This window comes from Bactrocera neohumeralis, chromosome 4 (genome assembly GCF_024586455.1).
Source record: "Bactrocera neohumeralis isolate Rockhampton chromosome 4, APGP_CSIRO_Bneo_wtdbg2-racon-allhic-juicebox.fasta_v2, whole genome shotgun sequence".
NCBI lineage: Eukaryota > Metazoa > Arthropoda > Insecta > Diptera > Tephritidae > Bactrocera > Bactrocera neohumeralis.
Window position 1 is genome coordinate 57,547,283 of NC_065921.1, and position 22,073 is coordinate 57,569,355.

Below are 22,073 nucleotides of genomic sequence, written 5' to 3' on the forward strand. Positions count from 1 at the left end.
TATTGCGTTGTCCTAATTATGGTTTGGTTATGCATGAAAGAAATATACAATGGATCGAAGATTGTTACCTCTTTCCTTGCTGCTGCTGCGCATATGTATGTTTGTATGCTTGTTCATTATTGAAGTTATGCTTCTTTTTCTTTGTCGTTGTGCTTCTTTTTTCGTTTGTCTTTCATTTCTGCGAATTCTCAACTATTTTGCGTATATTTTGGTTGAAATACTCAGCGTTGGCCGTTGAAAAATTAAGGCTATACTTTACAGGATCATTTCTGTAGTTAGACTTCATTTACATTTTTTGGAAATCGACCCATGATGACGAAGTATTTTCGTTTTATTTGACAGCGTGAGGTTAAGAAGTTCATTTCTAATTTTGTCTTGTGGCATATTAGAAATGATGTTTCTTCGAAAATCTTTCGCTTACAACGGATAAAAGCGTGCGGTTAAAAGTTCATTTTCTAATTTTGTCTTGTGGCGTTTCTTCGAAAATCTTTCGCTTACAACGGATACTGAGTGCTGATTTTAATGAATAAATTCCTTTTGGTTGAAATGCTCTGCGTTGGCCGTTGAAAAGTTAAGACTATACTTCTCAGGATCATTCATTCCTTTCGTTTCTTCAAAGAAATTAATGACCTTTAGAAATATGCATATTTGCATTATTTTCTTTGTCATTTCCATATTCGTAGCAATAGAATTTCTATGGCATAAGTAAAGTAATGGCCGCCGATTGTCACCCCTTGCCTTGAAAGTTGTTGGCAAAGGTATGCTCGGGGAGATGTTACGGCCTCTGTTTTTATGAATGAAGCGAGATCGCTTGTGGAATTTGCGCCTGCGTTCATGAATGAAATCGTTTTTGTTGTAAAATGTACTACACTTGTTCTTCGCCAATTTGGCTGCCATTTTGTCTTGTGAAGATCAATTTTTTGTTGGTGACATATGCATATGTGTACGCATATGTATGTTTGCATGCTTGTGCATTATTCGGCAATGTATGCAAATATATGTACATATCAGTATATATGAATGTATGAACATGCAAGTCAATGCGCGCACATGTAATAAGTATATTGATAAGTGATGAAAATATGATTTCAATTTCTGAACGCGCACATGCGTATACATACACTCATATGAGCATGTGCAGATACACAAGATAGGATAGAAGATGTATGCCTTTTAACATCGTATACTATACAATTAAATATTTTTCTTACTAATAGAAATTAAATTTATCACAGCAATATACATAATATACATACATATACATAATATTGCTGTGATAAATTTAATTTCTATTCGTAAGAAAAATATTTATTTGTATAGTATACGATGTTAAAAGCAAAAAATTAAAAATTTATTCTGTCGAGATTCAAACCTGTGGTAGCATCTTGACTTTCCAAGCGCTTACCACCAACACCACCATTGACACTTAGGTTGCGCTGACTTAAGTATGGTTTGGTTATGCATGTAAGAAACATACGATGGTTCTAATAATTTTGTTTAAGTATAGAAATATGCTTTTGTAGAACATTTGCTTTCGCAAACATCCAGACAAATGTGCAAACGACATAATATATGTACATATGTATGATTGTTTCGCATTTTGCTTCTACGCCGGTCAAATTTCTATACAAAAATCGGCTGAAATGTGTGAGAAAATAAAATGGACAACTAGGGCAAATCATTTTTTAAAAAATTATTGATAATTAAATATAAATGAAAATACATGTAAATTTACTTAAATTTATTTAAATTTATTGAAATTTCGTTTCGCATTTTTCGGCACTTTCAAATTAATTAATATAAGTAAAATTCACGACTTAACCCGCACACGTCTTATTCGCGCAAAATTTTCAAGTTTATGAAAATTGGCGCAATTATTGACACTTCAATTTTATGTAAAGTTTAAAACATATTTACATATGAATATATAATATATCTGATTTTGGCGCAATTATCGAAACTTGTCAATTTGATCAATATATTAGTAGGAGAAAGCTCAATACTTATTTAATTTACAAAATGTGATTTTAAGTTTTCTAGTTTTCTTTCATACAAAATGATATGCATTTCTTGGAATATCACTAAGAAGTATAACTTCATCCGCGCGTAGGGACTCCACGCACCTTTTTTTTGCATATCTTGAAAGTTTAGACTTTCAAACATATGACCTTGGAAGGATTTTTCAAAATTCGACTTATTTTCGGAGATACAGCCGATTTTGTGTCGTGGCGTCCGTGTTCACTAGAGATGTCTCCTAAACTTTAAACGCGTTTTTCTCAAAACTGACTTTTTGGGAACGATACCCACGATTTCTCAGGTTCTACTGTACCGATTAACTTGAAATTTTTATAGAGTCTTCTTTATGGGCTTGTCTATGGTTGGAACTAGGCCCATCACCATATTTTTATTTTTATTATTTTTAAAAAAATTCGAAGTTGTCAGAAAAAGTGATCCAAAAAAACTTTTTTTTTCAGGCAGTCGCCATTTTGTGAAAAAAATGTTTCCCTCTTTTCCGTAGTTCCGGCCATTGCGACATTATTCTAGATTAATAATCTTTTTTTTCGTTTCAGATAACAGATAACTATGGTCACGTGGAAATTTTCGGCCCATAATTTTGAAATTTTTTTACTTTTTTCAGTTTTTAATTTTTTTCTGCACTCTTCTAAAATTAACAAATAACTAATAAAAAAATGGATGGTAAACATATTAACTGCCTTTTTTTTACGACACTTTAAAAAATTACCTGAAATTCATGCTTCTAGACCAGAATACCCCCTTTATTATTTCTCTAGGATACTTTTTTGTACACTTGCCATTTTGGGTGCAAGGTGATGCTGGATTGCGAGCTCCACAGGGACCGTGTATCATATTTTTAATAACCATGTCATACAGATTTTTATCTTCTTGTGGATCTGGAATTTCAGCGCAAATTATGTTGTCAATTTGATTAGGAAGTAGATTCTGCTTTAGCCAAATTAATATGTGCACATGTGGTAGACCTCGTTTCTGCCATTGAATAGAGTACATATGGTCCTGGACGTCTCTAAATATTTTTCCTTTTGTTACAACGTTCATTAACTTGTGGACCTTTAATCGAAACACGCGGGCAACTATGTTATGTCGATCAGTGGCCCAGATATAAGCTCTTGAGTTATATTCTGCCACGAAGAATTACAGGTAAAAGATACGAAGAGATCAGGCCTTCCGTAAGTTCGTACATAAGAAAATGCATCTTGCGTGCATGGAGATAACGGGGACTGTTAGCAAAAGTGGACGGCAAAATAACCATTTTTCCAATGTCGTTAGGTCTGATATTATTGTCTGCGCTAAACGCATCTTGTAAATGTATGTAATTTTCAGCTTGTAATTTTTTCTGATTTAGAGAAATGTAAAAAAGACGTTCACTCTCTACTTTAATATACATATCTACCAAGAATTAATGAAAAAAGTTGACTTGTACGCAGAAGGAGGTTGAAGTTATGCTCTCGAAGCATCATGTAATACGCATAAAAGTCCATCCAGGAAACTTTTTTAGTTGGGATTGGTTGTCCCTTTGTTGGATTAATGACTGGAATATTAAAATGGTATCCAGATTCTCCTTTACTGAAAATAACAATAAACTTAGAAAAATTAGAATAAGAAAAATCTTAATAATAAAGTTTTCAAAGTCTCTTTTGGTTCACCAAGTAATGGAAGTGAAACTTTACTATCGGAACAGCACATTCCAGCTGTTTCATCTTTTCATTTAAAAGCATCGCAGTACTGACATTTTTCATTCATTGAGCCAATAACAATCAATGGATGATAATGATATCCAATTGAAGGATCATATTGAAACCCAGTACCATTAAACACAGCCCAATCATTACGCACGAATTTTCGGCGGCGTGTGGTCTGCATGTCTGCATTATGAATTCTTCTCGCCTGCGATTGTTCTGGTGTTTCTATCGCTCTTCTAGTTGTCTGCAAAGACAAGCTGCATTTCTAAACGAATTCGTGCCTGAAGAGGCGTTTCAGCTGCTCTAAAAACTCTTTGTCGCTCTGCTTGTTGTTAACTTCTCAGTTCTGCGTGAGCCGAAGTTTCTTGATTTCGTGCAACTTTTGCGGCACGGGCCCGCGATGAATTTTTGGATAGACCAGATTTCCGCTTCCGCATTTTCAAAGAAAAGCAGAGTAAGAATTAACATCAGCGAGCAAGATCTAAAATAATAAAGTGACAGCTAACCACAAAAATTACGGATTACCTCAAAAATTTTAATAGTTTTATACTTCATGTAACGACAGAAGAAAATAACAATAAATATAGAAAAATTAGAAACAGTTGAAACTATATTCAATTGAATTAGATATTGTCGTCACCGCCAGTAATACAGTGGGACGTTATTACAGTATTCAGGGTTCAAACTTCATTACTGTAATGCTAGATGGCGTTAAAGTAGCTAAATTTGACGATTTTTTGAAAAACGATTTTTTATTTTTCGTAAAATTTTAGTTTTTTAATATAAAGTACCCTATGTTACTTCTATTACCTTTAAGAGTATATGTACAAAGTTTCATGATGATCGGTTAAACAAACTTACATTCGCATTTATAATATTAGTAGGGAGGGATAGGGATGTCAACGTGTGTTCATGTATGCAAATATATCACTTGATCCGGGTATCCATATCAGTTTTGGAAATCCGCTTGCTGTCCAACTCATTTTATTTTATTTTTTTTAAAACTAGAACAAAATCCCGTTGACTTAGTTAGACAAATGTTGATATTGATGCTGCCCAATCAGCTGGCGTACCAAAGCAAATGGCTTGAAGTTAAGTTGAACCGTTTTTAATATACCAAACAATCCGTTGAAGGGTATAATAATACGTAGGGATCTTGGTAGTCTTGTGCTATATAAAAGTTGTCCGGCACTGCGATCACTGAAGCCCTTTAATGGTAAAGACAAATCTTACCTTATTACAGTCCACAAAATGGGACCACAAAAAAATGGATCTACTTTTTATTGTGTGCATAAAGTTCTGCTGAATGAAGAACCAATGTTTTCAAGTTCGCTAGGTCTCTAAGATAAGCTCTTGGTTTATTTTCTAACCGTCAGTTTAACGTAATAATATGGGTCCAGTGGCATGGTATATCCATCCGAAATCAGAAGTAAACAAAATATTTTACAATTTTTCAAATCAAATGCATACTCTTTAAACTTTGAGAAATTATTTTGATTTTGATTTGTATCCAGGATTCTTACAACTTGACGCCTCCACGTATTGATGGGTCTCTCTCGTCTGCGGCTCTCTTGAGGCTTGCAGTCTAATGGTGCTCTCGTGATGTCGTCTTCAGTCTAACGAAAAGTCTTCCCAAACCATTTTTATTCTAGGCGACGGATTTCAATGTGGTCAGGTGTCGTAGTGCAACTAGAAAAAAAGAGTTACTGGTCAGTTGTATTGTGATTTCAACCAAGTCAGCTCAAGAAGTTAGTAGCGCTATAACTCTTTGCTTAGTTGAGCCAATTTGTTTAGTTCTATGTTCCAACTCATGATCTTTTTTTCTTGCTGAAGGCCGTTTTAAAGTTATCGGAATGATTAATCTCGTTATTTATATTGGTATCTGTGATTTGATTAATTTAAGATGAGAAGGGGATTAGGCTTCTGCATCCGAGGCTGGATCCTGGACAGCCGAAGGACTAGGTTATTTCTTTGCATCACCAACTTCGGTTGTCCAATTTGAGTGTTAGTTAATGCGACACAAATAATAACCTAGAATTCAACTACCAATTTATGGAAGCCCCAACCAGAATGTTATCTTAGATCGCTTACTCACCACATTTATAGAAATCAATATTAAAATTTATAATACTATGTTTCCAACTACGGCCTTTAGCTTCCTTATTTTCTGCTTTTGAACTTTTTTTACCCTCCACTTTGAACTCTCACTCGTCCTTTGGGCCGACGATTGTTTGCATTCTAAACATCTTACTCAAATAACCGCTGTGACATTTCAACAGCTTTTCGCAGCTGTCAGAGCAAGCTGCTAAGCTTGTTACTAGAATTTCATAGCCAAATACTTGCACACATAAACATTTACACAATCATAAATTGTGGAAGAGCGCTTTTTTGAAGTATTGATTATCCGTTTTCCTTATCCGTCTTCATTTTTGTATGTATATCATTTTGCTCTAACGACTAGCTTAGCAGCTGAGGAGCTGGAGAGATGGCAAGCTGGAAACCAGATCGGAAGCTGATGAGTGTCAAGGGAGCGTTGTCACTCCCTTTGTCCTTTAGCGCTGCTCCATTGGCATTAAGGTGACAAATATTTGTAGAAATATAAATTTCAAAATTTGTTTTAGTTTCAAGTGGCTGCTCGTCGGTGCGGGAAAGTAGTGAGAGGACGGGTGGCAAGAGCAAATGTCAATCAATTTCGGGTTTGATTGCTTAGCATGGTAGGTGATGAAATCGGTTATTAAGCCATTTTTAGATTACAGTTGGATTGTTATCTATGCATGTACATGTAGTTATATATACAATAATTGTCTTTTTGTACATATAGTATGAACATTTGAATAAGTTTTTAGTATGCCCTTTTGACTCTATTTACACTTGACATGTTCGAGCCTTTTAAAACTAGTTATCTCAGTTATTCATAAGGCGTTTTTTTGGCTCTATACATGTTCCTTTAATGAAGTCTTAATATTAATGGGATTTCTAAATCTCGTAAATATGATCTCTCTTTTCTATAATCCTAAGACAGATTTTACGTTAAGAACTCGAAAAGGAAACAATGTCCAGTCCTACCAAATTTAAACCAAACATTAAGTAATCGATAAGAAAACAACACGTAGTCTTATCTAACTTAAACCTAACAAATAGCTTCGGTTGCATGAGAACGTGTAGATCCCATTGCTATCCTTCACGAGATGGGAGCTAGTAATCGCTAACAACAGCAAAAGTTAACATTCCTTCCTGGCGGAGTGAAATTTCTAGATGTAGTATCCAAGTCAAGTGAGCTCTAGTGAAGACGAGCTAATAATTAATGCTCTACAGTGCTTGACACTGTTGCATAGGTTTTGTGAAAAAATGCATTCGAGGAGCCACGTGAAATTACGTTACAGCGAAAAGAAACGCTCCTTAAATAATTTTTAGGGAGCTTTACAGTTTTTGATCAGCTGTGAATCCGACTGTGTAGACTCACCGTTGATGACATGGATCCACGAGTTCAGGAAACATGTTAGCGTTACTTATAGCCTTTGTAATAAATGAACTGTTCAGAAATGAAAATTAATCTCTTAGTTGTAGTATATTGTTGTTTCAAGATCATGAAAAGTTTTAATGCTCCAGTTATTTAACAATTTTTGGATTCACCTCGTTAACTTTGATGCGCTTCTTACAGTGGAGTCTCTAGTGTTTAGCTTCTGTGTCATGTCAAAGTGTGATAATTCGGGGTTTCTTATAATACATATATTTTTATTATAAAAATTTGGAAACACACTTTCCACGTCTGGATCAGTTGAGCTGTCGCAAAGAAGAAAGAGCACAACTTTTAACCAATTAATATTTTGGTTGGACACAGACGTGGCAAAAGAAATTGGGCGGGGGCAGCGTCAACAAAGTGAATTTAATTTTTTGTTAAGCCTTATACTATAGTTTACAATCTTATGTTTACTAACACTGTGAGGTATTTTTATAGTGTTTCAGAAACTCTGAGCTCCGACTCTGAGTTACAGTAACTCTATTCGTGTTGAAATAGTATAGTTTAATCTCCAAAAAACAGGTAATGGTAAAGCTTATCTTTAAAAAAAAAATGTATATAATCTTTTAAACGATCCCCACATATGTATATGGCCAAGTTTCTTATCCTTAGTGTATTTCCTCCACGATTCTAATGCACCAAAAGAGATACGATACATTTTTTATCACATATTTAATGTGTAATTTTTGATATTTGAGGTTTCATTTTATACCCTTTATTTTGCTTTACAACATACCACAGTGATCAAATGAAAGATGAATTTTGTTCATTTCATCTCGTTCAAAATAATCCCCTCCCGCTGCAATACACTTATACCAACGGATTTTCCAGTCATCATAGCACTTGGTAAAATCCTCCATCGTGATGGCCATCATAGCCTTCTTCGATTCAGCTTTCATATCCTCAATTGAGTCAAAAGGTGTCCTCGGAGTGGTCATGTGAATTTGCCGAATAGCCAGAAGTTATACGAAGGCTAAGCAGGCGAATGCGGTGGCTGCGGCACGATATTAGTTGAAAATGAGGCAAAATTATTAAGAATAACTAATACAGTATGAGATAGTGCATTCGCACTTCTTTGTTCAATAAATTCAGACATAGTAAAAATCGAAGAATTCACTTTTAGAGCCTCACAAAACGAAGCGTATCTTAAATATTAATGAATACGTTGAATTTAGCATAGATGTCACTACCAGTACTACCAACTTACAGAAAAAAAATTTACTGATTGAAAAAACACGCGAAGTATAAATTAAAATATCACCTTTCAATTTGACCACAGCAGTATATCCTGAATGGATGGAGGAGGATGGAGTCATGTGTAGAAGTTCACGCAAGTGAGGAAAGTTCTCTGATAGCCATTCATTGGGAGTGGCCAGAAACGATTATTTTACATATGACTCAAGCAGCCCACGACTTCCGGTCTTTGACCAAGTATCCTCTGGATAGCCTAAGAACATCCGCTTGAAGGCGAGCTAAAGTGAGAATGCGAACATCCCCTCCGCAGGGTTGTGTATTGGGTTTGCGACCCGCCACGTAAAAAAAACACCCCCATTGAAAGGAAGCAACAAGCCTCGGTAGAGAGACCCCCCTTTTGATGACGACCATGGCTAACGAAATAAGGACTACGAATTAAGGGCGTGCACCTGGAATGTCCGGTCCCTTAAATGGGAAGGTGCCGCTGCCCAGCTGGTTGATGTCCTCGTGAAAATAAAAGCTGAAATCACCGCCGTCGAAGAAATACGATGGACGGGACAAGGACAGAGACGAGTAGGTCCTTGTGACATTTACTACAGTGGCCATATAAAGGAGCGCAAGTTTGGTGTGGGATTCGTGATGGGGGAGAGACTCCGTCGCCGAGTACTATCATTCACTGCGGTGAATGAACGTCTAGCCACAATCCGCATCAACGAGAGGTTCTTCAACAAATCGCTGATTTGCGCCCGCGCCCCGACGGAAGAGAAGGACGAGGTGACCAAAGAATCCTTCAACGAGCGCTTGAAGCGCACTTATGAGAGCTGCCCCCGCCACGACGTCAAAATCGGGTTTGGCGACTTTGACGCCAGGGTGGACAAAGAAGGTATGTTTGGCACTCGGTCGGTAAATTCAGCCTCCACGAGAAAATATTCACAAATGGGTTGAGGCTGATTGACTTCGCATAGGCTCGAAATATGGTTATCTGTAGTACTAGATTCCAGCATAAGAAGATTCATCAAGCTACCTGGCTGTCTCCGGATCGAAAAACTACCAACCAGATCGATCATGTTGTGATAGACGGAAGACACGTCTCCAGTGTTTTAGATGTGCGTGCGCTCCGAGGTCCTAACAACGACTCGGACCACTATCATGTTGCAGATAAGATTCGCACCCGCCTCTGTGCAGCAAAAAACGCACGTCAACAAACACAAGGAAGGTTCGACGTCGAGAAACTGCAATCACAACAGACAGCAGAACGATTTTCTACTCGACTTGCACTCCTGCTCTCTGAGAGCACTCGGTAACAGCTCGGTATGAGAGAATTGTGGGACAGAATTTCAAACTCCTTACGTACAGCTGCAACCGAATTCATTGGTTTTCGGAAAATGCGAAAGAACAGCTGGTACGACGAGGAGTGCCGTGTCGCAGCGGAGAGAAAACAGGCTGAGACGAAATTGCAGACAGAAACAGAAAGAAGCCGAAAGGCATGTGTATGAAGAGCTTGATAAGCTGGCCGACAGGGGTAGTACTCGGAAATTCTACGAAAAAATTCGGCTGCTTAAAGAAGGTTTCAAGACCAGAGCATACTCTTGTAGAACCCCCAAAGGTGATCTAGTCACTGATGCCCAGAGCATACTTAAATTATGGAGAGAACACTTCTCCAGCCTGCTGAATGGCAGTGAACTTACAACGCCTGGAGAAGGCGAACCCGATTTCCCAATCGATGACGATGGAGCAGACGTTCCATTGCCCGACCATGAAGAAGTTCGAATAGCAATTACCCGCCTGAAGAACAACAAAGCGGCGGGGGTCGATGGATTGCCGGCCGAGCTATTCAAACACTGCGGCGAAGAACTGATAAGGAGCATGCATCAGCTTCTTTGTAAAATATGGTCGGACGAAAGCATGCCCAACGATTGGAATTTAAGTGTGCTATTCAAAATCCACAAAAAGGGAGACCCCACAATCTGCGCCAACTACCGTGAGATAAGCCTCCTCAACATCACGTATAAGTTTCTTTCGAGCGTATTATGTGAAAAATTAAAGCCCACCGTCAACAAACTGATTGGACCTTATCAGTGTGGCTTTAGATCTTGGAATAGACCCGTGAAAGGAGAATCGACACACACCACCTCTTCGTCGATTGGAAAGCTGCTTTCGACAGCACGAAAAGGAGCAGCCTTTATGACGCGATGTCTGAATTTGGTATCGCCGCAAAACTAATACGGCTGCGTAAACTGACGTTGAGCTACACGAAACGCTCCGTCAGGATCGGGAAGGACCTCTCCGAGCCGTTGATACCAAACGCTGTTTCAGACAAGGCGATTCCCTATCGTGCGACTTCTTCAACCTGCTGCTAGAGAAAATAATTCGAGCTGCAGAACTTAATCGAAAAGGTACAATCTTTTATAAGAGTGTACGGTTACTGGCGTATGCCGATGATAATAATATCATCGACCTCAACACCCGCGTTCTGCTTTCTCCAGACTGGACAAGGAAGCAAAGCAAATGGGTCTGGCAGTGAACGAGGGCAAGACGAAATATCTCCTGTCATCAAACAAACAGTCGTCGCACTTGCGACTTGGCTCTCACGTCACTGTTGACAGTCATAACTTTGAAGTCGTATATAATTTCGTCTATCTTGGAACCAGCGTAAACACCACCAACAATGTCAGCCTGGAAATCCAACGCAGGATAACTCTAGCCAACAGGTGCTACTTCGGACTGAGTAGGCAATTGAGAAGCAAAGTCCTCTCTCGACAAACAAAAACCAAACTCTATAAGTCACTCATAATTCCCATCCTGCTATATAGTGCAAAGGCCTGGACGATGACAACAACTGATGAGTCGACGTTGCGAGTTTTCGAGAGAAAAGTTCTGCGAAAGATTTGTGGTCCTTTGCGCATTGGCCACGGCGAATATCGCATTCGATGGAACGACGAGTTGTACGAGATATACGACGACATTGACATAGTTCAGCGAATTAAAAGACAGCGGCTACGTCATGTTGTCCGAATGGACGAAAACACTCCAGCTCTGAAAGTATTCGACGCAGGACCCGCCGGGGGAAGCAGAGGAAGAGGAAGACCTCCACTCCGTAGGTTGGATCAAGTGGAGAAGGACCTGGCTTCGCTTGGAATATCTAATTGGCGCCACGTAGCGAAAAGAAGAAACGACTAGCGCGCTGTTGTTAACTCGGCTATAATCGCGTAAGCGGTGTCTGCGCCAATAAAGAAGAAGAAGAAGTATATCTTGGATGTTATTTCTTTTTAAAATGAAAGGTATGTATGAGTTCCTTAAAGGTAGCAAAACTGGTTCAACTGTTCGTAGGATATGTATATTCAGCATGCCTACAGCAAAGGCAGTTCGGTTTTAGTAGTGAGCGACCGTTTGAAGGAACTTAAGGAACCAGATTGCCAGTACATATTCAGACTATGTTACTATTTTAGGAAAAGGAAAATTCGAATCCATTGAATATGGATGCATTGAGCTTTTTCTCGGATGAATCGAAGTTAAAAGGAAGATCTGGTGGGGAAGTCTCCTAGAGCTCGCCATCAACTCTAATTTCAGTCTACGAGAGCACTGTACCATATTTTAAGCGGAGGTGGCTACCTTCAACGCAAGAGAAGATGTATTGCCTCGAAGTGCAGTTTCCTTCTAAGACTGTGCGCCCAAAACTATCTCGTTAGCAATGGCCTGAAGATTCTTCAATGTTATAATTGTATGAATGTCACAGCGAAAACGCCCGAAACTACAAAGCTTGCTAGGGAGGGCACTCTTTCCCAATTCTATCCGATTGAATGCAAGTCGTTTGACCAATATCTTCTTGCGTTCGGCGGTTGAACTTTTGGGACTCCAGTGAGTTCAACAACTTTAACTCGTGTGACTGCAAGACTCTTCTGGCCTAGATTGAACCGCAAGAGGCCCTCAAAACTATTGACCCATAGGGAAGTTAATCTCGTCGCAAATAAAGGTGTTATGACAAGACTTTTCTCAAAAAGCTTACAAAAGAAAAGCGAAATCATCTAGTCACGTTTTTCTCTACTGCCAAAATTCATTCTGTTCATTATTAGCCTTCTTTCCCTTTAGGAGACTTTTAGTTATTTTTTTCATTTTCTTGAGAATATCTTTGTGTCTCTGATGATTCTAAGTTCTTCCCCTAAAACTTACTGACATAAACGGTACGGGTCGAGCAAAGACTAAACAATTGGGGTCTCCTCAATCTGGTACTTTCCCAGAAACATCATTAAATGTTTTTTCAGATTTCATCTAACGGCAGAACGGTTTTATGAGGATTGACCATATTTAGAGAGGGTCTATATGAGAAGGCTATAGCGGTATACAAAAAGGTGTCATGAGATACCTGCACCAGTCGTTTCTACATCACCTATAGACCTTTAAGGTCTTACGCTTTTTTCATAGGTTGGCTGGTTCAGAAGAGAGTGATAGTGCCGCACTTAGAACATCATTATGCTTTTTGCGATCAGGGGCTTTGGAAAAAAAGCTGGGTTTTTTCCAACCCCGACTACGCCATGAACCGTCGTATATGTCCCGTCTCATCCGACTGAAAGCTGGGCATTCACATACGTAATATTCCAGAGTCTCATCATTCACCGTGCATGCCCTGCATTCTGCCGAAGCCACTGTTGCCGTCTTCTGAAGATTGGATCTTAAGGACTCCTTTAAACCGCTTCAGTGTTACTAAGTTCCCTTTTGTCTAAAAGTAGAATTCATTTGGTCTGCCATTCATCAAAGTGTTCCAAGTGTTGCTTGTGGGGATGGCTTAGAGGTATTGTGTTTCCAGCTGCCTCCTCGTGAGCCAACTCAGCTGCCTTTTTTACTTCTTCCTATTCCTATGTGAGTGGAAATAATATAGCCGAGTTACCTTCTCAGAGTCTATTGATTGTCTATTTGCACTAGCAAACGAAAGCGACTTAGCATTGGCGCTACCCATAATTTTAGCATGATGGACTAATTGTAATACTTTAAAAATGCGGTCTTTTGCTATTTCACCTTTTGATCCGTCCGCGATTATGTCGGATTTATCGTTGGAATATCCGATAACAAAACATTATTTTATATTGGGGAATGAAATTTTGTGTAAAATTACACATTGATTTCCTTTTGTTAACAAAATCCAGTATAATACCATGCCCGTAGTGACACCAAGTCTAGCTACAATGATCTATAATCTTGAGCTGGCCGTAAGCATTGCCTCATACTTCACTTGAAACTGTATTGGTCGGATGACGAGGATAACCACCAAAGCCTTTGTTGACGTAGTTTTCATTGCGCCCGTAATGTCCAGCAGGCCGGACCAATGCACCTGTTCTAGGGGCTTAAGGGGCTATACCAGTGTGACGCATGAAAAATTAGGCGATTTTCGGGAATTTTTTTAAAACTACTACTAGATTAAATGTTTCGACGTTCCATGGACGTAATAAAGTATATTTTTAGCTATATTAAAATTTTTTTTTTTACAAAAATATTGAAAAATAACGGAGTTATGTGCTGTCTGCGGAAGTGCCGCAAAAAAAGTGTCGAATGAGTAGCTGAAACAAAAAAATTCAAAATGTTTATTAAACTTAAATATATTTTCTATACAATGAACTACGATCTTTGAAAAATATCACAAATTAAGAAAATGGCGTAATTTTGAAAAAAAAAATCGTTTTTTTACGAAAAAGATTGTCGTTTTTTTTAATGCCAAATTGACAATTTATAGCAAATATATTTACCTATACCCAGTTTTAATTTGAAGTCGATCGGTCAATTTCTCGTTGAGTTATGATGTCAGCAATTTTGAAAAAGGTCGTTTCGAGAAAAACGCGTTTAAAGTTTCATTTACATATACATATATTATATTTTTGCACCTCTGAGCGGTCGCTGTTTAGAACGCTGCCATTCAAAAGCTATTCAGGATACGACCTTGCCGATTTCACAGGATATTTTTGAGTATATAAGCTATCGAAAAACCAAAAAAAAAATTTTTTTTTGAAAGTGTCACACTGGTATGGCCCCTTAATACGATAATTTTTCGATAATGCCATCACCATACCACGCTTCATGCAATAGTATTGGTCTCTGAAGTTTCATTTTGGATACTACAAACTTCTTAGCAAGCTTAATGTTCAGGGTACAACAATAGTAGAGTTACCACCAAAGCAACACGACATTTGTTTCTGTTAAAGAGTACTAAATGGGTTATTGTGCAAAAAGATGTATATTTGTTTGTTTAGCACTTTAAGCTCATCATATTAGCTATCGCCACTAGTTACGCACTATTAAAAATTTCGGCATAAACTCGAACAGAGTGCAACCTAATGCGCGCCGGTTTATACATACAAACTCTCTTACAAAAATTAACAAGCATCCTATTAAATAAAACTTGAAGAAAATGTGAATCTAGAAGTACTTAAAATCTATCACACTGAAATGCCTCTTTCGACTAAACCATTTTTCTAAAAACTAAATCCACATCCTGAAAACTCGAAGAGACCGAAGGAAATTCAAGTATAAAATCAAACCAAAACAAGTAAGGAAGGGCTAAGTTCGGGTGTCACCGAACATTTTATACTCTCGCATGATAAAGTGATAATCGAGATTTCATTATACGTCATTTACATATTTTTCAAATACCGTATTTTTGTAAAGTTTTATTCCGCTATCATCATTGGTTCCAATGTACTATATATTATACAGAGAAGGCAACAGATGGAATTCAAAATAGTGTTATATTGGAAGAAGGCGTGGTTGTGAACCGATTTCACCCATATTTCGTACATGTCATCAGGGTGTTAAGAAAATATTATATACCGAATTTCATTGAAATCGGTCTAGTAGTTCCTGAGATATGGTTTTTGGTCCATAAGTGGGCGAGGCCACGCCCATTTTCAATTTTAAAAAAAAGTCTGGGTGCAGCTTCCTTCTGCAATTTCTTTCGTAAAATTTAGTGTTTCTGACGTTTTTTGTTAGTCCGTTAACGCACTTTTAGTGATTTTCAACATAACCTTTGTATGGGAGATGGGCGTGGTTATTATCCGATTTCTTCCATTTTTAAACTGTATATGGAAATGCCTGAAGAAAACGACACTGTAGACTTTGGTTGACATAGCTATAGTAGTTTCCGAGATATGTACAAAAAACTTAGTAGGGGGCGGGGCCGCCACACAGTTGGCCGATTTTGCCCATCTTCGAACTTAACCTTCTTATGGAGCCAAGAAATACGTGTACCAAGTTTCATCATGATATCTCAATTTTTACTCAAGTTACAGCTTGCACGGACGGACGGACAGACGGACGGACAGACGGACGGACGGACAGACAGACATCCGGATTTCGACTCTACTCGTCACCCTGATCACTTTGGTATATATAACCCTATATCTGACTCTTTTAGTTTTAGGACTTACAAACAACCGTTATGTGAACAAAACAATAATACTCTCCTTAGCAACATTGTTGCGAGAGTATAAAAACCATTGTGTAAATGGACGTGCAAAAAGCAGCAGCAGATAAAGCGAGTTGCAAGTCCAAGGCAAGGATGCAAACAATTCGGGACTAAGTGCACATTGTGACTAAACTAAAGCTTAGAGAGGCGTAAGAAAAATTAAATTAATAATAAGTAAGAAACAAGCAAGGAAGGGCTAAGTTCGGGTGTCACCGAACATTTTATACTCTCGCATGATAAAGTGATAATCGAGATTTCATTATACGTCATTTACATATTTTTCAAATACCGTATTTTTGTAAAGTTTTATTCCGCTATCATCATTGGTTCCTAATGTTTATACTCGTATTATACAGAGAAGGCATCAGATGGAATTCAAAATAGCTTTATATTGGAAGAAGGCGTGGTTGTGAACCGATTTCACCCATATTTCGTACATGTCATCAGGGTGTTAAGAAAATATTATAAACCGAATTTCATTGAAATCGGTTAAGTAGTTCCTGAGATATGGTTTTTGGTCCATAAGTGGGCGAGGCCACGCCCATTTTCAATTTTTAAAAAAAGCCTGGGTGCAGCTTCCTTCTGCAATTTCTTCCGTAAAATTTAGTGTTTCTGACGTTCTGACCACTTTTCCAAAAAAATTACGTCCAAATATGCCCCTCCCTAATGCGATCCCTTGTGCCAAATTTTACTTTAATATCTTTATTTATGGCTTAGTTATGACACTTTATAGGTTTTCGTTTTCCGCCATTTTGTGGGCGTGGCAGTTGGGCCGATTTTGCCCATCTTCGAACTTAACCTTCTTATGGAGCCAAGGAATACGTGTACCAAGTTTCATCATGATATCTCAATTTTTACTCAAGTTACAGCTTGCACGGACGGACAGACGGACGGACGGACGGACGGACAGACAGACATCCGGATTTCGACTCTACTCGTCACCCTGATCACTTTGGTATATATAACCCTATAGCTGACTCTTTTAGTTTTAGGACTTACAAACAACCGTTATGTGAACAAAACTATAATACTCTCCTTAGCAACATTGTTGCGAGAGTATAAAAAGGTTGACTTTGGTTGTAATCGAAGCAATACTCTTGACAAATACAAAAGTTTTTTCATCGCCCAATTTGTATGGCAGATGTGCGCTATAATGATTCGATCAGAACTATTTCTTCGGGGATTATGCCGTTTTCTTGGGTAAAAATCCGTGCTAAATTTCGTGAAGTAATCTCGTCAAATAATAAAGTTTTCGATACAAGTATTTTACTCCGATCGTTCCATTTGTATGACAGCTATATCCTATGGTGACTCATTCTGAGCTATTTCTGCAAAAATTTTACCATTGTTTTAGATAATAACCTAAATTTTGTGAGTCTATCTCTTCAAATGAAAAAGTTTTCCATAGAAGGTTTTCATTTTGACCGAACAATTGGTACGGCAGTTATATATTCTTATAGTCCGGTCTGAAAATTTTCTCCGAACATTGTAACACTGCCTTTCCGATAGATCAGTTTGTATTTCAGCTATACGCTAAAGCAATCCGATCTATGCTATGCCGTTTGAGAGTTGCCGATCAGGTGGTACGGCAGAAATAAGCCATTGTGTTTCGATATGAACAATTTATGCGGAGATTGGAGCGATGGCTTGTAAAATAACATTTGTTAAAGAAAAAGTTTAGGTTACAGGATATGGATTTTAATCGATCAATGTACTAGAGTGGTCTGATATGAACAACTGCCTTCAAAACCAATCTGTGCCAAATTTCTTGAAGATAATTTCTAAAAAATATTTCCATACAAGGTAGTAGATGGCATATCAAAATTATATATTAAGTCGTTTTTAAAGTTCGCACATCGCGTTGATGTCCTATGATGTTACTAAGGTTTATGTACAGCGTGACATCCGGGCAGCATAACCTTGGCTAACCTAATACATCTACCACAACATACCGATAATATAGTACCTCAATATAAAGTGTTCCTCTGGTAGAAAAAAAATAAGAAGAAAAGGATACGTAGACAAGTTATACATAGGTACTACTTGTAGCAACTTGAAGACTCATCCAAAGTCGAAAGTCTTCCATATAATTTAGCTAGTAGATAAAAGTGTATAAGAATCGCTTGATCAAAGGCGTTGTGTAAATATGTACCATTTGATAAAGCTCTTGATTATGTAAGTGCATGAATAATTGAATAATTGATTGCGTGAGCGTTTCATTGACTCTTATGCTGTGAGATTTTTTAGCATAGAGCAAGAGATGAGCAAAGTTGTTATATAGTCTGAGGAATTGTTTGCAATTTATATGCTGATGACGGACGGCCGATGCGCAAGATGAGAGAGATGAAAATATTTATCTATTTAAAGAATTTTTTTTTGAGTAGAAGCAGGTCGCCAGTAACTGCCCGTGCTTTTATAATTAAAGGGAATGTTACGAGTACTAGTTATACTTTTGCAACCAGTTTTTTCACCTCACGGTTGTACATCTTCTTCTTCTTAATTGGCGTAGACACCGCTTACGCGATTATAGCCGAGTTAACAACAGCGCGCCAGTCGTTTCTTCTTTTCGCTACGTGGCGCCAACTGGATATTCCAAGCGAAGCCAGGTCCTTCTCCACTTGGTCCTTCCAACAGAGTGGAGGTCTTCCTCTTCCTCTCCTTCCTCCGGCGGGTACTGCGTCGAATAGTTTCAGAGCTGGAGTGTTTTCGTCCATCCGGACAACATGACCTAGCCAGTGTAGCCGCTGTCTTTTAATTCGCTGAACTATGTCGATGTCGTCGTATATCTTGTACAGCTCATCGTTCCATCGAATGCGGTATTCGCCGTGGCTAATGCGCAAAGGACCATAAATCTTTCGCAGAACTTTTCTCTCGAAAACTCGCAACGTCGACTCATCCGTTGTTGACATCGTCCAAGACTCTGCACCATATAGCAGGACGGGAATTATGAGTGACTTATAGAGTTTGGTTTTTGTTTGTCGAGAGAGGACTTTGCTTCTCAATTGCCTATTCAGTCCGAAGTAACACCTGTTGGCAAGAGTTATCCTGCGTTGGATTTCTAGGCTGACATTGTTGGTGGTGTTTACGCTGGTTCCAAGATAGACGAAATTATCTACAACTTCAAAGTTATGACTGTCAATAGTGACGTCAGTGCCAAGTCGCAAGTGCGACGACTGTTTGTTTGATGACAGGAGATATTTCGTCTTGCCCTCGTTACTGCCAGACCCATTTGCTTTGCTTCCTTGTCCAGTCTGGAGAAAGCAGAACGCGGGTGTTGAGGTCGATGATATTATTATCATCGGCATACGCCAGTAACCATACACTCTTATAAAAGACTGTACCTTTTCGATTAAGTTCTGCAGCTCGAATTATTTTCTCTAGCAGCAGGTTGAAGAAGTCGCACGATAGGGAATCGCCTTGTTTGAAACAGCGTTTGGTATCAAACGGCTCGGAGAGGTCCTTCGCGATCCTGACGGAGCGTTTCGTGTAGCTCAACGTCAGTTTACGTAGCCGTATTAGTTTTGCGGCGATACCAAATTCAGACATCGCGTCATAAAGGCAGCTCCTTTTCGTGCTGTCGAAAGCAGCTTTCAAATCGACGAAGAGGTGGTGTGTGTCGATTCTCCTTTCACGGGTCTATTCCAAGATCTAAAGCCACACTGATAAGGTCCAATCAGTTTGTTGACGGTGGGCTTTAAACTTTCACACAATACGCTCGATAGAACCTTATATGCGATGTTGAGGAGGCTTATCTCACGGTAGTTGGCGCAGATTGTAGGGTCTCCCTTTTTGTGGATTTTGAATAGCACACTTAAATTCCAATCGTTGGGCATGCTTTCGTCCGACCATATTTTACAAAGAAGCTGATGCATGCTCCTTATCAGTTCTTCGCCGCCGTGTTCGAATAGCTCGGCCGGCAATCCGTCGGCCCCTGCCGCTTTGTTGTTCTTCAGGCGGGCAACTGCTATTCGAACTTCTTCATGGTCGGGTAATGGAACGTCTGCTCCATCGTCATCGTTTGGGGAATCGGGTTCTCCTTCTCCTGGTGTTGTACGTTCGCTGCCATTCATCAGGCTGGAGAAGTGTTTCCTCCATAATTTGAGTATGCCCTGGGCATCAGTGACTAGATCACCTTTGGGGGTTCTACAAGAGTATGCTCCGGTCTTGAAACCTTATGTAAGCCGCCGCATTTTTTCGTAGAATTTTCGAGCATTACCTCTGTCGACCAGCTTATCAAGCTCTTCGTACTACAAATGCGTCTCGCTTCCCTCTTCAACTCTCAGTATCTATCCCATCCCGCATGTGTAGTGGTCGATCGTAACGTTGCGAGGTAGGCAGCCTGTTTTCTCTCCGCTGCGACACGGCACTCCTCGTCGTACCAGCTGTTCTTTTGCACTTTCCGAAAACCAATGGTTTCGGTTGCAGCAGTACGTACGGTTGTACATATTACCTTAAAATATTGGAGATAGATAAGGGATTATAAATACGTAAATGATCAGGATGACGAAACATTTTTAAATCCAGGTGACTGTATGTCTGTTCGTCTGACCGTTCGTCCAAGCTGTAACTTGAGAAAAATTGAGATATCTTGATGAATTTTCGGGCTTCTTAGTACAAAAAAATCACTTTCGGAGAAGGGAGTGATCGGACTTCTGCCACGCCCACAAAACGCCTTTAACTAAAACGTATTAAAGGCCATAGCTAAGCACGAAATTAAGGTATAAAATTGAAATTTAGAACAGGGGATTGCAGTAGAAAGTGGCACTTGTGGGCGTGTCCCCGCCCTCTAACAAGTTTTATGTACAAATCATAAGTGAGAGAGCTTTATGAAAATTGGACGTAGGGTATACTATCTGTCTGTTTCGAACATTCAGCTGACTTTACTCTATATGATTGGTTTTACACATTAAAGTATTGCCCTGTCTTAGATTTTAGTAAGTTGCAAGAGTATAAAATGTTCGGTTGCACCCGAACTCAGCTTTTCCTTACGATTATTAAGTACTACTTTTTTACTTTTGTGGAAACCTGTAGTATCAGAACTGTGTTCTATGGGAAAAAAATTTGTAAACTAAATTAAATATTAAATTTTTGTAAATGTACTCTTGCCCGAAGTCAAATTCGTGTATGACTTAATGTTGGATTTCGGCAGAGTTTATCAATTAAAATATCATCACAACCTAATGTTCTTTACCAACGAGGGATACGTCCAAAAAATTCAAAACTTCGTGCTTGACAATTAGAGACCACGCTGATAGTGACAAAATTATGTCAATGCACCATGTCATACTGCATCGGTTCTTCGCGCCGTTTTTTTACCAAAAACTGGACTAGTCTCATTCCGCAACCACTGTATTCGCCTGAATTGACTTCGTGCGACTTCTGACTTCGACTATTCAGAAAACTTAAAATGTCGATTCAGGCACGCTTCAAAAGATCACAGTGGTATATGGGAATGAGGAGCTGACCATAGAGTATAAGATATACAGTGACGAAGATCTCATTATTGTTATTTGTAAAAGTCTTGCAGAAGAAAAATTTTCTCACAGACAGACTCCTTTTTTCTGAGGTCCTTCTGGAGATCGACTAAGAGATCAAGGAAATCCAAATATCTTTAAAATGAAACCCTTATTAATGAAGTTCGTTAAGTTCTATAAATTATTTATTAAATAATATGTATGTCTTTTCAAAAAAAATAACAAAAAACTTTTTAGTCCGAATTGATGTAACTCCTTAAGCAGGCTGAGGGATGAATATATTTTCCTTATTTCAAAATCGCAAAAAATGTTTCTTCCACTCGATGAGAGTGTTAAGGTCATGTGATTTTTTTACCCTACTTGATATATAATATACATTCTGTCCAGAAAGTATTGGGAATTTGTAAATAAAGCGAAAATGTTTTAATCCTTTATATTTATTTATATTATCAATATTAAATTAATTTTATCGCCTTCAAAGTAACATCAATTTGAAGCGATGCACATGTGCCAACGCTTCTCCCAATCGTCAAAACATTTTGTTATAGGCACTTTCCGGGATGGCCTTCAACTCTCGCGTCGAATTCATTTTGATATCTTCAATTGAGTCGAAGCGTGTTTCCCGAAGTGGATATTTCAGTGTGAAGAAAAATAAAAGTCACATGGGGCTAAATGATATTTGTTGAGTGTTTGGCCAAAATTTAGCACAAATATGT

General features: G+C 38.6%; 1 pseudogene; it reads left to right on the forward strand.

Annotated features, from left to right (window-relative positions):
- The first annotated feature begins 244 nt into the window (after window positions 1-244).
- LOC126757673 (small nucleolar RNA U3) lies at window positions 245-441 on the forward strand (annotated as a pseudogene).
- Window positions 442-22,073: the final 21,632 nt, after the last annotated feature.